Here is a 16,113-nt window from a genome sequence, read left to right on the forward strand (position 1 = left end):
GCGGAACGGTCGCCCCCTCCTTTCAAAAAACGCTCGTGTTTCTGATAAGAGTCGAGCGTCCACGAGCACTCCGCGCTGCGACGAAGCTCTTCGTTCGCTCCGCAGAAATGGCGTCCCCGGTCGCCCTCGCTCCGACCCCTCCCGCTTCTCCCTTCTCAGCCGGCGCCGGAGCCGCGCGTCTGCTCTGCCGGCTCGGCCTCGGCGGCGGCCGTCCAGGGCGGCGGAGAGGCGTCTCCGGAGGAGCCGCTTCGAGCCGGGAGCGAGGGCGAAGCTCGGCGAGAAGAGCGCATTGGAGTACAGGAAGCTCGGCGACTCCGATCTCGTAATCAGCGAAATCACGCTCGGCACGGTACGGTTCCGTCATTTGGCGCTTGATTGTTCGGCCGATTTGTGTTGGGACTGCAGGGTGTATAATCACGTGCCTTTTGCTTGAAATTTCCGTCGTGGTGTTGGTTCCTCAACTTTGATGCTCGATGTGCCTAGTTTCAATTTCAAACGCTCTTCCCTGTGTGGATTTTCGGCGGAAATGAAGTTGCGTACACTACTGGTGATCGGCAGGATTCAAAGTAGACTACATTTTAGGATGTTGGATCGGGCGAGCCAAGCGCTTGTAAACGGCAGACTGAACTATCAAATTGAGAATTACAAGTAGGTATATCTTTGCATAGAAAGAAGAAGTCTTGGCTAAGCCGTAGGCTAGTGAGTCCCAAGAGGCAGAGTCAAAGCAAGGTGTTAGCAAACTGGCATACTTCACTAAATCAGTCTAAGCCGGAAAGCCGTCAAGCAGGCAAAGTCTAGCTGCCTATTTGATTCCGAAATTCCTGCTAAGATTAGCAGCGCTTACTCGAGCAGTGGTTATGCAAAGAGCGGATATTGCAAAGAGGTGGTAATGCTAATTATGTCAATTCCATAAGGAATCAGCCATATAACTGAAGAACTGGCTAAACTTATGCAGTAATGGAGATTTTTATTATTAACATCTGTGATTGCTTTCTTTGTTTAGTACTGATTGACTTTACAATTTTCATCTCCCAATATGAAGCCTATAAAAATTATGAATGGAAAAGCACATTTGTCTATTCAAGTTTCACGTAGCTTGTCTCTTTGCCACGCCTTTATGGAATGGCCTTCTCATTATGCTTCTTGCGTTTCAGAATTTTGGTTTTCTTTTTCTATTTGTGGGAATATGGATTTTCCTGTATTAAGTGAATCTATATATAACGGGTGTTTATTATGTTTTATCCTAGATAATGAGTGGTCTGTTACATTTCAGATGACATTTGGTGAGCAGAATACAGAGAAAGAGGCCCACGAAATGCTCGGTTATGCATGGGATCATGGTATCAATATTCTAGACACTGCAGAGTCTGTAAGTATATCGCTTTATCCTCACACTTCTTAAATAGATCTTCAATCTTACTTGCTTTCGATTCTTATGTAAGTTATATAGGACAACCACTAGACAACTACTCTTTTAATATCTTCTCGTTTCTTTCTTCGCAGTTCAGGTCTAGAAATTTCATTGCATAGGAAAAAAGTTATGCGTTCACTTGCTTGGATTCCTCCCTCCGTTAATGCACATGGCTGCATATGTTCTAAGTGAACTAATACATTTCTAGAAAAAATAATTGCATCCACTAGATGAGTATTTTCCCATATAATGAGCAGACATCTAGTGGAGTTTTCTGTGCATATTTTTTTTGGCATTATTGTATACCAACATATACGTAAACTCCAACTTTCTGCAGTATCCCATTCCAGTGAAGAAGCAGACACAAGGAAAAACTGATCTATATATTGGTAGCTGGCTGAAGTCCCGGCCACGTGACAAGGTATGGAGGGTTTAATCCATCTCTTCCGGACTATCACTTTGTCTACGGTGGCTTATAAAACCAATCTTGAGAATCATCTTCTGGGACTTTGAGTTTCTAAAAGTTTTCATGCTTTATGAATGGTCTAGGGAAGACGATGAACTTCATGTTGTGTTTAAATGGATATGTCTTGTTCGACTCTCCATTTTTTCATAACAGTCGCTTAAGGTTACTGCGAGATGTGTGGTGTCTCATTTAAGCTCCTCAGAAAGGTCAACGTAAAATTAGTCTCTGGATGTGCCGCTGATGTTTTGCACATTAATCCTGTTGATTAGTGGAAAAATCATTTAGTAATAGGATAAATGAATCTAATGGTCTATGGAAAATGGTCTTAAAACTTTGATAACTTCTTAGAGAGATTTTGCAGTTGCTCCTAGAATGCTGTAGTTCTCCCACATTAACGTGTCTGTTCTCTTTTCAGCAAATAAGAAAAGGCACAATACAACAACAAACGATGCCTCACCCACTAATTGTGGCCGGCTGTAAGGATCGTATCACGCCATTACACCCAATCCTTCATTAGATCCTTTTAATGCTCTACATACTCCCTATCTTTCTTTATCGTCTCCTTCCTCATCCTTCAAGGTCTTCTCCTGCCCCTTTAAACCCATTTTTCCATCCCTTGCTCACATCTCCTCACTAGGACATTCGCAGTTCTTCTCTCAACATGGTTGGTAGAGCGGAATATAGCTTTTGTTGGAGAGGAGAAGCCCATTATTGTGATTATGGAAAGTTGGTTGAAAGTCTTAAACTTTTGGTATAGTTGGAAGTTATGTGTGGATGTAAATGCTCTAATCGACATGTGAATGATTTGTCTTGTCAGTGAGCTCGTTTTATTCTGAGCTTTTTTGTATATGGGTTTGCACCCCCTTGGTGCTCTCTAGTAGTCTTTTCTTTAACCTATAAAAAAACATGGTCAAACCATCTCAATTGTTCTTCTCTCATCTTCTCCTCGATTGAAGCTATGCCTACCTAAGATTTATTTCTATGTCGTCTTTTTCTTGTGTGTTCCCATATCTGGCAAAGTATTCTTGTCTCTGCCACTTTCATTTTAAAGCACTTGAAAACAACTGAAGTTTCTAATTTCAACACTCTTTTGATCTGGCATGTAGTGGCACTGTATAAGTGCACTTAATACGAGTTGGATAAGCCAAAGCTTACGGTAACTTTTACTTTGTCTTATGTTTTGGATCTCTACTTTAAGACACTGTGTCATCTCATTCTTCCATTTGGTTAGTTTTAGGAGTTGCAAGCTGACATTACTGTAAAGGATAACAGAGGGTTGATTTGTGTGCAATCAGTAAGTACAGCAAGAAACTACTCTATTAGATGAGTGGAAGAGGAACATGTTCTCTGCTACCTGTTCCACAAGAGCATAGGTATTCAACTTATTTCCAGGTCCTGAGAGTTAAACTTCATGACATAGAGAGTGACTCATTTAGTAGGTTTATCGTCAGCAATTTGGCATTACAGTGGCTCTCTATGTGAGAAGAGCCTGTAAGGCATGGCCACTGTTTAGTACACAAACTGAGAGGCAGAATGTCGATGACGTATTTAATGGTTTTGTGAAATCTAGATTATCTAGTCTTTCAGCATTGGTGAAGGATGCTCTTACATTTTCCTGGGGTAAACTATACGGGTCATCATTGTGGCGAAAAAAGGTTTTCGAGTTGCTTATTCAGAATGTTAAGTATTTATTGAGTGAGAAGATTTCCAGGAAAAAACTTAACCTATTTTGGTGAGAGTATACATACCGCATGCTTGCGTAATGCTGGACATTCAATTGAGTTTAAACTGATGGACAACAGTTAACAACAATATCTTACTTGTGTTGTAAACGAGCATGGTGCTGGGACATGTTTAAAAAGAGATTTGAACGGGTTTTAATGCCATGTTGAGGGATTTACCACTCAAAATCTTAAAAGCAGTATGTGTTTATGTGTGTAAGGCCCAGGTGTACAACTTCTGAGCAATTTTGGATTCTAAAGCTTTGATTTTTCGTTAGATTTGATTGAGAGCTTATTTGTTCTTCTTCTGCATTTTGATACAAAAGAATATGGGACCAGGCAGTATGTTTCTCATAGATATAGTATGCTACCATTTTGTGCTTTCAATTGAATACTCTTTCAATTAACCTGGCAATGACTCTCAGAAACTGCAGAAAGCATTTTTTAACATGCCGATATTTATCGCTGCACACTGTGTCATCCACACTTCAGTTATTACACCACTAAGTGAACTTGTTTGAGTTATTACCAAGAATGAAGATCACCAACTAAAGAAAACTCATGTAAATATTAACATCTCTAATTATGGATGTATTTATCATTTTTACATTTTAGGTCATTTTGGCAACAAAAGTATGTGGCTATTCCGAGCGATCAAGTTATATCCGTGAGAATGCAAAGGTTTTACGGGTTGATGCTGCAAATATTAAAGAAAGTGTCGAAAAGAGCCTTAAGCGCCTCAACACAGACTACATTGATTTGCTGCAAATCCATTGGTATGCTAGCCAATCATATTTGAGAAATGACAGCAATTAATGGCAGAATGGAATTGAGTTAATTCTTAATTTGTGAATGCCATTTCATGTGAGTTGATTGGATCGATCTTGGTTTGTGCTTTTCACTCCCTTTCTCCTTTTTTTGGCCAACTTGATTTGTGCATTCACCCTCCCTTTCTTATTTCTTGTATGACGATACTCAATGACTCTGAGACCAGGGGCTTGTAAGAGACTGCATCAGGTGCGAAGTCAAACATGTTTCAACGTAAAACTTTATTCTTTTCTTGTAGATCTCTTAACGTCTTTTTCTGCATCTGCAAATCAGTTTGAGATTTAGGCACTCCCTCTGCCTGTTTCTTATGAAGAACATGATCTATTTTCTGCTGTTGTGTAGACATTGGGAACTGGAAGAGCATGATGCACTTTAATAACCTTCCCCTGATCTCCGTGTGTGCACATCACTGTTCTTTGTGCATGAATCCGTGGTACATTAGCATGAACGGACTGGCACATTTTTGTTTATCTGGAATGAACACTGAGCACTTACTTTTACTTACTTAAATTTGTATTTTCATATTAGCTGGACAGACCACCACATTAGATGTGTATTTTATAGTATTTTGCTCAGTTCATCCAATCATGATACAGTTCTCGTTTCACTACTCTGCATGCTTGATAACGTCTTTTTCTGCATCTGCGAATCAGTTTGAGATTTAAGCACTCCCTCTGCCTATTTCTTATGAAGAACATGATCTGTTTTCTGCTGTTGTGTAGACATTGGGAACTGGAAGAGCATGATGCCCTTTAATAACCTTCCCCTGATCTCCGTGTGTGCCCATCACTGTTCTTTGTGCATGAATTTATGGTACATTAGCATGAACAGACCGGCACATTTTTGTTTATCTGGAATGAACACTGAACACTTACTTTTACTTATTTAAATTTGTATTTTTATATTGGCTGGACAGACCACCACATTAGATGTGTATTTTATAGTATTTTGCTCAGTTCATCCAATCATGATACAGTTCTTGTTTCACTACTCTGCATGCTTGATTTACCAAAATTGCTTCTCCATCTCTCTGTTAGCATAATAATTGGTTAGTGGATGCTATTTGAGAATTGTAATCTTCAGAAAAACTAGGAAAAGAGGGTTTCTTGGTTCCACCTTTGGAATGCCTTCATGATAAATTTGTGATTACTGTAGCTGTGATTATTAGTGGCCTGCATCTTACGTACCCTGAAATCCCAAAGAAGTGAAAAAGGTACATGGTAGTAATAAAAAGTGAATGAAGTCTAATGTTTCATTATTCTAAGCGGTAAAATTAGACAGAACTGCTCCTAACTTCTTTTGATTTCTCCATGGACTCTGTATAAGTTCTACTTCTTTATTTCTGAAGATTCTTGTTTGCTGTTCTTCTTCTCTGACTAGAAGATTCATGACAGGCCAGATCGCTATGTTCCATTGTTTGGTGAGTATGCCTATGATTTCTCTAAATGGAGGCCTAATGTACCTTTTGTAGAGCAGTTGAAGGCTTTTCAAGAGCTTATCGACGAAGGGAAGGTGACTTATAATTTTCTGCTAATTTTCAATTCTAGTGTCCCAGGCAACCTATTTCCTTACTGCAACAATTTGATGAATTTGAATGATAGTAATTTACCTTACGCCCAGAAGAGAATGCTCATCCTTTGAGATTTTGAAATGTAACTAATTTGCTTAGTGTCATATCTTCTGCCTTTTCTGAATGGTCTAAGCTGATCAGTGCTTGGGAGATCTAAACTCTTCTCATAAGGGGTCACAGCTAAAGAGATCTACACTTGTTATCGCTGTTTGAGCAACAAATAATGCATTTGAATATATAGGAGTAGATACAAAATGCACTGGCCGTAGATTTCATTGAAGGAATTGCCTATGACAACTAGAATTGAAACTTGCTTCTGCATGTTCAGAGTCACATTGTCAACTTGAATTACTTATTTGGAAATAGAAAAGCAACAGACACAGAAGTGTACTCTCAACTTAACTGAGGATGCCAAATTTGATCAGGTTCGTTATATTGGCATTTCAAACGAGACTTCCTATGGAGTGATGGAGTTTGTTCATGCAGCTAAAGTTGAGGGATTACCAAAGATTGTAAGCATACAAAATAGCTACAGTTTACTTGTCAGATGCCACTTTGAAGGTAAATCCTTCTTCTAATGAACATTTGCTGACTTTGAGATAATCTCAGGAGGTCTTGAGAATATTACTTTCATTTTTGCAAGAATTGAATGCGTAGCTGTTAAAATAGTGGAGTTGGATGCTCCGGTAACTGTATCGTTACTCCTAACAAATTGGTTGAATAATCTTGTTGTCGCTTCTCTTTTGAATGGTCGTAGGACTCTCCTGGGAGCTTTCCAGAGGGTTAAAATCAGGCACATTTTCATAATGGTAAAATCTATAATTAGAAACAGTTTTGGTTTTCTAACAAACTCTAAGGAAATGGAATAGGAAAAACAAAATCGATAGTTTCTTCACAATATAAATATGCCTGATAAAGAAGTGGGGAGTGGAAGCAACAAAAGGACCCAAATTTTACGGCGAAGAAGTCTACTTTGTAGCAAATGCAACACAAAAAATTACTTTTCACTGTACGAGGTTTGTTATCTTGCCGACAAGCAATATAGAGAGGCAAGCAGCCAAGATCGCATGAATTAGATTAGTAATTTTTGTATAAATTATTGTTCATGAGCTGGTGCTTGGTAGCTTTTCCTGTATTTGTTAAGAGTAAGTTGAGGACTACTTTTCTGCTTGTCACATTACTTTGCAGTGCAAAGGAGACTTCATATCCATTAATGGCGAACATCTTGACTCGAGTTTTAATCACTAAAGCTAGTGGTATTTAATGTGATCTACATGTTTTATTCTTTTGTTTTATATTTTACAATTTAGGAAACTGAATGATGTGGAGATTCGTATTTTCCTGATGCAGGCCCCATAGGACAACATGTGGCATATCTAGCCGGTAATGGAAATATGTTTCCAAATGATCGAGATATTTTTTTGCAACTTTATGATGATGAAGCAAGCTCTACTGATTTAGCAAGATTGCGGATGGCATTATTGGGGTTAGTTCATCCTAACTTTCAAGGTTTGTGTAGCTTCTTAGTTTCGAACAGTTATTGTGTTGATATTACTTGATGATTTGGCACTTGAATCAGTTGTGCTTGCTACCCCAATACTTGAAGTGGCATGCCAAAATGTGGAGTATGTAGTTGGGATTGGGGAATTCGCGGGATCAACACCTCAGTCAAGAAGGGCAACCATGATTAGAAATTTCGGAATATATAGAAGACTGGCTGAGGCTTTAGTAGGACATGCACTTGCCAATTGCAAGGTAATTTTTTTTCCAAGAAAGGATGTGAGCTGGAGGCCCGAGATGAACTGTGATTTGAGTCTTTTTTTTCTTTTGGTGTGCACTTATATTTTAAGAACAGAAGAAGGGAACTTTAGCCACCACGCCAGCATATGGGCAAGGGTTCATCATTTTGCACCGTTGCTACCTCTGGGAAACATCACTAGTCTGACGAGAGCAGACCAGGACATGGCTGCGTTTTTTATAGCTGATAGAATAGATGTTGAGCCTGAGAATGTGCAAAATTTGATTTGTTGGGGAATCAATTCCTCTATACAACATGTGGACATCACTCGTGGCTGGATTCAGCCCAATAATCAAGCTGTGCGTGCTAGAATTGGCAATGACAACTGGTGAGACAAATTGTCATTAAGTTGATTATTTACAGATTTAATACCAAAAATCTTTACTTGCTGAAAGGTGATGGTAGAATTGACCGGAGCGATTCGAAACTGTGGAATGGATATCCGGACAAGACCTTCGAGGACTGCGTATATAAACAATGTTGCTACTTCTATATGCAATCACATTTGGGACTGGTGCTTCAGAACTCCAGCGGTATTGCAAACTTTTTCTTTTCCTTTTAACCAGAACTAAATTGGGGCAAAAGGAAAGGAAAAAGTCTGCAATACCGCTGAAATTCCGGAGCACCAGTCCCAAATGTGATTGCATATAGAAGTAGCAACATTGTTTGTATACACAGTCCTCGGAGGTCTTGTCCGGATATCCATTCCACAGTTTCGAATCGCTCCGGTCAATTCTACCATCTCCTTCAGCAAGTAAAGATTTTTAGTATTAAATCTGTAAATAATCAACTTAATGACAATGTCTCACCAGTTGTCATTGCCAATTCTAGCACGCACAGCTTGATTATTGGGCTGAATCCAACCATGAGAGTTGTCCACGTGTTGTATAGAGGAATTGATTCCCCAACAAATCAAATTTTGCACATGCTCAGGCTCAACATCTATTCTATCAGCTATAAAAAACGCAGTCATGTCCTGGTCTGCTCTCGTCAGACTAGTGATGTTTTCCAGACGTAGCAACGGTGCAAAATGATGAACAACTCTTGCCCCTATGCTAGCGGGGTGGCTAAAGATCAAAATCTGCAAAAAAAGAAAGAAAGTTCCCTCCTTCTGTTCTTAAAATATAAGTGCACACTAAAAGAAAAAAAAGACTCAAATCACAGTTCATCTCGGGCCTCCAGCTCACATCCTTTCTTGAAAAAAAAAATTACCTTGCAATTGGCAAGTGCATGTCCTACTAAAGCCTCAGCCAGTCTTCTATATATTCCGAAATTTCTGATCATGGTTGCCCTTCTTGACTGAGGTGTTGATCCCGCGAATTCCCCAATCCCAACTACATACTCCACATTTTGGCATGCCACTTCAAGTATTGGGGTAGCAAGCACACCTGATTCAAGTGCCAAATCATCAAGTAATATCAACACAATAATTGTTAGAAGCTACACAAACCTTGAAAGTTAGGATGAGCTAACCCCAATAATGCCATCCGCAATCTTGCTAAATTAGCAGAGCTCGCTTCATCATCATAAAGTTGCAAAAAAATATCTCGATCATTTGGAAGCATATTTCCATTACCGGCTAGATATGCCACATGTTGTCCTATGGCGCCTGCATCAGGAAAATACGAATCTCCACATCATTCAGTTTCCTAAATTGTAAAATATAAAACAAAAGAATAAAACATGTAGATCACAATAAATACCACTAGCTTTAGTGACTAAAACTCGAGTCAAGATGTTCGCCATTAATGGATATGAAGTCTCCTTTGCACTGCAAAGTAATGTGGCAATCAGAAAAGTAGTCCTCAACTTACTCTTAACAAATAGAAGAAAAGCTAGCAAGCACCAGCTCATGAACAATAATTTATACAAAAATTACTAATCTAATTCATACGATCTTGGCTGCTTGCCTCTCTATATTGCTTGTCGGCAAGATAACAAACCTCGTACAGTGAAAAGTAATTTTTTGTGTTGCATTTGCTACAAAGTAGACTTCTTCGCTGTAAAATTTGGGTCCTTTTGTTGCTTCCACTCCCCACTTCTTTATCAGGCATATTTATATTATGAAGAAACTATCGATTTTGTTTTTCCTATTCCATTTCCTTAGAGTTTGTTAGAAAACCAAAACTGTTTCTAATTATAGATTTACCATTATGAAAATGTGCCTGATTTTAACCCTCTTGAAAGCTCCCAGGAGAGTCCTACGACCATTCAAAAGAGAAGCAACAACAAGATTTATTCAACCAATTTGTTAGGGGTAACGATACAGTTACCGGAGCATCCAACTCCACTATTTTAACAGCTACGCATTCAATTCTTGCAAAAGTGAAAGTAATATTCTCAAGCCCTCCTGAGATTATCTCAAAGTCAACAAAACTTTCCACCAAAAATAAACAAAGGGACAAACTCACCAATCAGAGCTGAGCAATCAATTAGTAGGAGAATAGACTTTACATATGGGACTTGAGATCTTCAAAGTCCATGATATATTGAAACACACCCATACATAAGTCCATCGAATCACCTAAGGGTATACTGAACCAATTCCAAAGCTAACCACATGTTTTTATTTTGCAAGTGTAGGAACATGTTTCATAAGTCAGATTGTAACGTCAAACCAACAAGATAAATCGCATGACAGAGTAAGGCTGGTGGTTCAGCCACAGAAGAACAGGGCAATCTCGCTTTCACTCACAATCTGTTCAAGAATTGCAATCCATCGGAATGTCATGAGAATAATCAGAAGGATAATCTTTCACTAGAAATCCCGCTCTTTATGGTGTCAAGATGTTTTGCAAAAAGGTGAGCAAAATCCATCATAACATCTTGTGAGCAAAATCCAATGTCAAGAAGTCCCTGGTTTTAAGTTTTTGTCTATCCCATGGACCTCAAACACAAGTTTTTGGTTCACGGCACCCGGTTTCACTCACCTTTTTGCATAACATCTGGGAACCATAAAGAGCGGGATTTCTAGTGAAAGACTCCTTTTGGGCAAGATACTGCACGGGTAATGATGCAATAAGTGAGCCAATGATGGGCCTTCTTTCTGCCTCAGGATAACAAATTCTTATGGTAATAAAACTGAGACAAGACAACTGACAAGAACCTATACATCAATTCTCTTAGATGAAGATACATAGGATGTTCAGACAAGGGTCCTACAACCCTAATGGACTAATTATATTCATGAATTTTCTCATCCAAAATTCATACATCAACAATAGCAACAGCTTGAATCACCAGAACTAGCTAAGTTTTCGAGTAATTCTCATAAGCCTATTCATGGATCTCAGTCTCAAAGCAAGGTAAAACAGAGGGGCTTCTGTTTCATTTTAAGTTCGATTTCTTGGCCTTTTCTTTTTCCTTTCTGTCTGTTTAAAGGATAAATAATGTTTCAAGAGAAAGTTGTGCAAAGAAGCTCCAGAACTATGCAAGACTCCAAGTTTCTGTCTTTTTCCTTAGTTATTGATGAGGGCTCTGGTAGCAAGCTACTCAACCTGACTCTAAACTTTAGACAATCAGCATCCAGAGCTGCAAAGAAGATATATAAAGGTGGCAGCAGTTGAATCTGAAAGACGAGCAAAATTTCCAAAAAGATATAGATAAGAAGAGCATCACTGAAGACCTCATTCGTGAGAGAACTTAAGGAATGGATGGCGTAAGAAAATGCAAGTTGGCAAATTCTCATGGAACTTGAAAATTGAATGGCACAAATCCAAAGTTTTTGGATAATTGGGCAATAACAGGCATAGTTCACTACTCTATTCCAGTAGCAGGACAATCACACAACGAAACTGAAAAACAAAAAAATCATTTGCAGATAGACACTCCTATTCCAAGAGCAAGCTTCTTATCTTTAACGTCACAGAGATAACTTTGCAATCACAAAATTTCTCAAAACGAGTCTAAAATCACTTCTTACAACAACGACAAATCTACATCCTATACTAAACGAGAACAGCACAACCTCTCATTAACCACAACCAATCACTGATTTTGCCACCGCTTGCAACACGTTCACGGCCACCACCATGACCCATGTACAACTATCGCCCTTACCGGCAAACGCCATCAACGTTAATCAACGGCCGCCACTTCCACAAACATAACGAGAATGAACAACAAAAGGCTAACGCAATAAGGACTTTGTCTCAATCATTGCTAGACATCTATGTTAACACCATTCACTCCGGCCACCCCTCGCCGGCGAGCATTACAGAAACACCACAGGAACGTACATGGAAAGCAGAGCAAAACACAAAAAGGAAAATAAAAGAGAGACGGGCACGATGACATTCGAAAAAAGAAAAAGAAAGTCATATACTGAGGTTAATGAGAGATTATTAGTAAACGACTCCTATCTCCATCACTCGACGCGAATCAAAACCGGGGGGGAAAACGTGTACGACCCTGGCTTAGGCATTTCGAGCATTTGGTGGGCACAGAGTGGGGAAAAGATACTGCCATTCTCAGACCTCGAACTCAGATCTAGACCCGCAGAAATCATCAAGAAACACTTGAAATCCAGCCATATCAACTCACTCAAACCTAGCACGCGCATGGACTAAAAAAACGAGTCTCAACTTCCGGTGCGACCAAAAGACCAAAATACTCCTACCCGGCTCGAAGACGACGGCCACAGGGCAAGTTCAAGACGAGTCGAACTATGGCCGGCCGCCTCTCATCGTCTCCGAGCCGAGATCCTCGGAAAAAGGACTCGAACTAAAAGACCAAAGTACTCACCGGAAATGCTGGAACCCGGGCGAGAGAGGTCGTGAGAAGGGAGGATGCCGGCCGGGAGGCATCGGACGGCGACGGTGGTACCGGCTGGTCGGGTGAGACAAAGGAGGAAGTCTTTGTCGGAAAAAGGACTAGAACCAAAAGACCAAAGAACTCACCGGAAATGCTGGAACACGGTCGAGAGATGGGGCTTTGGGCTTTTTTTTTGGTCTGTCTTGTTCTAACTCTCTAACTAAACCCGTCAAACGGGTGAGTTGGGTCAAATATGGATTGACCCATATTTGATCTATATAACCCGTTTTGACCCATTTTCATGTAATGTAAATATAGTGATCCGACCCGACCCGACCCATATTATCAAGACACATTAATATCTAACCCAATTTAGGAAAACCCACTCCCACTCATTTATCCCACTTTAAGTTCTTCACGTGTATATGTTACTTGGATAAAAATTTTACTTCAAATTAAAAAGCAAAATTAAACAATAAAAAATAAAAATAAAAAAAAAACGTGAAAAACCTATAAATTGAAATAGTTATAAAAAACTCTTGATAAGAAAAGTTTGATATGCGAACTATTGACATGAAAATAACATTTGCTTATAGGAAATCTTTTAAAATGCGACAATGTGTAGCTTCTCAATTGTATGTAATATGTATATGGATATCTATCTACCAAAAGATGTCGTAACAATTTCTGAAACTTCGATAGACTTCAATCTGAGGACTTCAAGACAGTACGTGACCAAAACATGTAAAGCCAAAAGTAAGGAACACAGTCTTATCGCAAGCAAGTAATGATGGAATAACACAAAAAAATTCGCATAGACAAATAATGGTTCCTTGCACATCTTGTCTTTGGTATGATACACTTAATTCAGTGGTCTTTTTATCATATCACGGCTTCTGATAATAGAAACAACAATTACCCATCAGCAAATAATAAAACAAAATAACAATATAAACAACAATTACCCATCATATATACGGACTCGGTATGGACATTTTGTTGAACACGTTGGGTGCACTACAAGAACAAAGGTAAACACAAAAGTTTTCTCATCCGAAACTTACGCATCAAACAACAACAACCCAAATCATCAAAACTCAGTTCCGGACAAAAAACAGAGAAGAATAGGGATAGTTTTGTATCCTCCCGAGACCCCATGGCTAACGACAACGGGCGAAGGTGAGCGAGGTTCGAACGCAGTGAGGAAAAAGGGCTTCTTTTTTTTTTTTTTTCTCAAGCGATTTTCGCTCTTAAGGATGCACAAAATCAAGGCAACTAATCGTCAACAAATTTCAAGCAATAGTCAACAGTAGCGGAAGATGCACAAGTCAAGAGCAGCGGAGCTCACCGATGGGTGGTGCTCAACTAATCACCTCAATGGAAGGAGGCAAAAGAGGAGGAGGAAGAGTAGAGGATGAACGGGCAACTAAGAAGACGGTTAGTGCTAGTCAATGCGGAGATGGCAACGAGGATGGCAAGGCGACGCCGTCGACAGGGAGTTCAACTTTGCCTATCTTCTGGGTCCTTCGGGTAGAACCACGGCTCGATCTCTCTCCGATGACCAGTTCTTCAGAGGGAGCCCTCCGACCCCGACTCGATTCCACCAAGCCTCCGTCCTTTTCCAGCAGCTGAGAGGGAGCGTCCGGTGGTGCTCGTCGGAGGTGGTCGGAGGATTTTCCAAGACTGAGGGAGGAGAGAGATGAGAGGTGTGAAATTTGAAATGAAGTAAGAGAGAGAGAGAGAGAGAGAGGGGATGAAGACGCAGGAAGGAGAGAGAGAGAGAGAGAGGGGGACACTGACAACCCGGGAAGCTTTCAAGTTTTCCTCTTTTTTAATTTCCATGTTAGTGACACATGTCACTCTTTTAAAGGATCATATATGCCACATAGGCAAATACGTGGTGATATCATACCACGGAATATTTTCTCCCTCAGAACAGCTTGAGTTTCAGCAAAAATCTGACGAACACTCCTAAGCAACTTAGCAAGCAGAGTCTATGTATATCTTGAAAGTGACTTGATCTAATGATAACAAAATTCAGAAACCCAAAAAAAAAAATATAAACCTCACTAATAGGCATGGTTATATCGAGCGGTCGGGCTCATGTAGGAGCAATCTTGGCAATGAGAAAGACCTACTGATCATATCATAAAAATCTTGTTAACGAATGATGTTTATCAGCGAATTCCCGGTACGAGAAAAACCGGCCATCCGATATCACCCCATCGCAACATGCGGCTCTGAAAATTTGCTTAAGCTATGGTTTAATATCTTGATTAAGCTTGAGTGAGAAAAGTAGGAAGACTTATCAAAAGGAGAAGAGTAGAGAAACCCGAGTGAGATTAAATTCGAGACGAACATGACTTGGCGCTTGTGACGTGCTTCTGTTGTACATCTAAAGAAATGAGGGAAACTCAACGCTAAGTTTTCATGGTTTGGCCTCTGGCGTACGGCTATAGAAAGCATGGACACAAATTCACTGTCGAAATGAAAGGCTTAAGCAAAATCATGGCATTTCCGTGACATGCAGCTTGGTGCTAAGACCACGAGTAGCTCGGAGGAGGCTTTTTGGTCCTGGACCTAGTGGAAGGCGCAGTAATCTTTCCCTTCAGATTCCTCCTAAGCATTTTGGTAGCTCTTCCTCAGGAGGATTCCTGCGAGCTTTGAGTTTCAAGAAGAAGGTTCTCACACCTGAGGCCGAGAAAAGCTGCCTCCAGAGTTCGGAACCTAAGGCGCCTCCTGAAAGCTCTTCAGCGTCCATATTGTGTTATGTACCTCTCTTCCCGTTACGCCTGCATCCAACATGTCTCCTGCTTCAGCAAGGACGCCTGGTGAAAGGCATAAAATGACAAGTGAGTCCCCCGATTCATGAAGTTTTTCATGGTAGTAGTCTCTAGTTCTGCTGCATTTCAGCAACTCATATATCTTGGAACATCGTTTTTGGAGTCCTTGAGTACTTCTATGAATTAAGTTTGTGTTGTATGGATCTTCACGAGAATTGCATTATTGATGCTAAGTGGCATTTTCTTACTTGTTTCAACAAGAATTGACAGTGCTGAGTTATTGGGTCATATTGGTAAGTTCTAGCTAATTAGAATGGATGCCAAAGTGGTTGATTATGCTTTTTGCACAAAAGTTCACTTCTTGCCGCTGTATCTAGATTACTGTCAGTTCCAGGACGATATATGGTTATTGTGTGTTTCTTTTGCTGCCAACAAGCAACATCCTGTAACAGATTCTTCCAATGGTAAATAGCGGCGTATTTATTCTCTTTATGTTCTTAGATTTATAGTAGAGCCAAGTGGGCATAAGTAACTAAACTTATGATATTTAAAATTTCGTAAGTGGTTTAGAAATGTAGTCTTTCACTTTACCGGTTTATGGTGAACTTAAAAGTATGAGGACTCACGAAAATTAACTGATAGTACTTTATATTTGTCATTTATGGACAGATTTGGCTCTGTATGACGTTATTTCTTCGTAAATTAGATCAAATTGCTCCTACTCCTGAGGAAGAAGATATTATTTGGGTGTTCGTAAAAGGAATCCGGAAGATGTAGTTATAAC

At 39.9% G+C, this 16,113-nt stretch overlaps 1 pseudogene; it reads left to right on the top strand.

The window, feature by feature from the left end:
* LOC115668755 (uncharacterized) overlaps positions 1–16,113 on the top strand; it is a 40,466-nt pseudogene continuing 24,353 nt past the window's right edge.

Source organism: Syzygium oleosum, unplaced genomic scaffold, assembly GCF_021117445.2.
Source record: "Syzygium oleosum isolate NSW1041296 unplaced genomic scaffold, Sole_v2.1 Sole_v2.01, whole genome shotgun sequence".
Lineage (NCBI taxonomy): Eukaryota > Viridiplantae > Streptophyta > Magnoliopsida > Myrtales > Myrtaceae > Syzygium > Syzygium oleosum.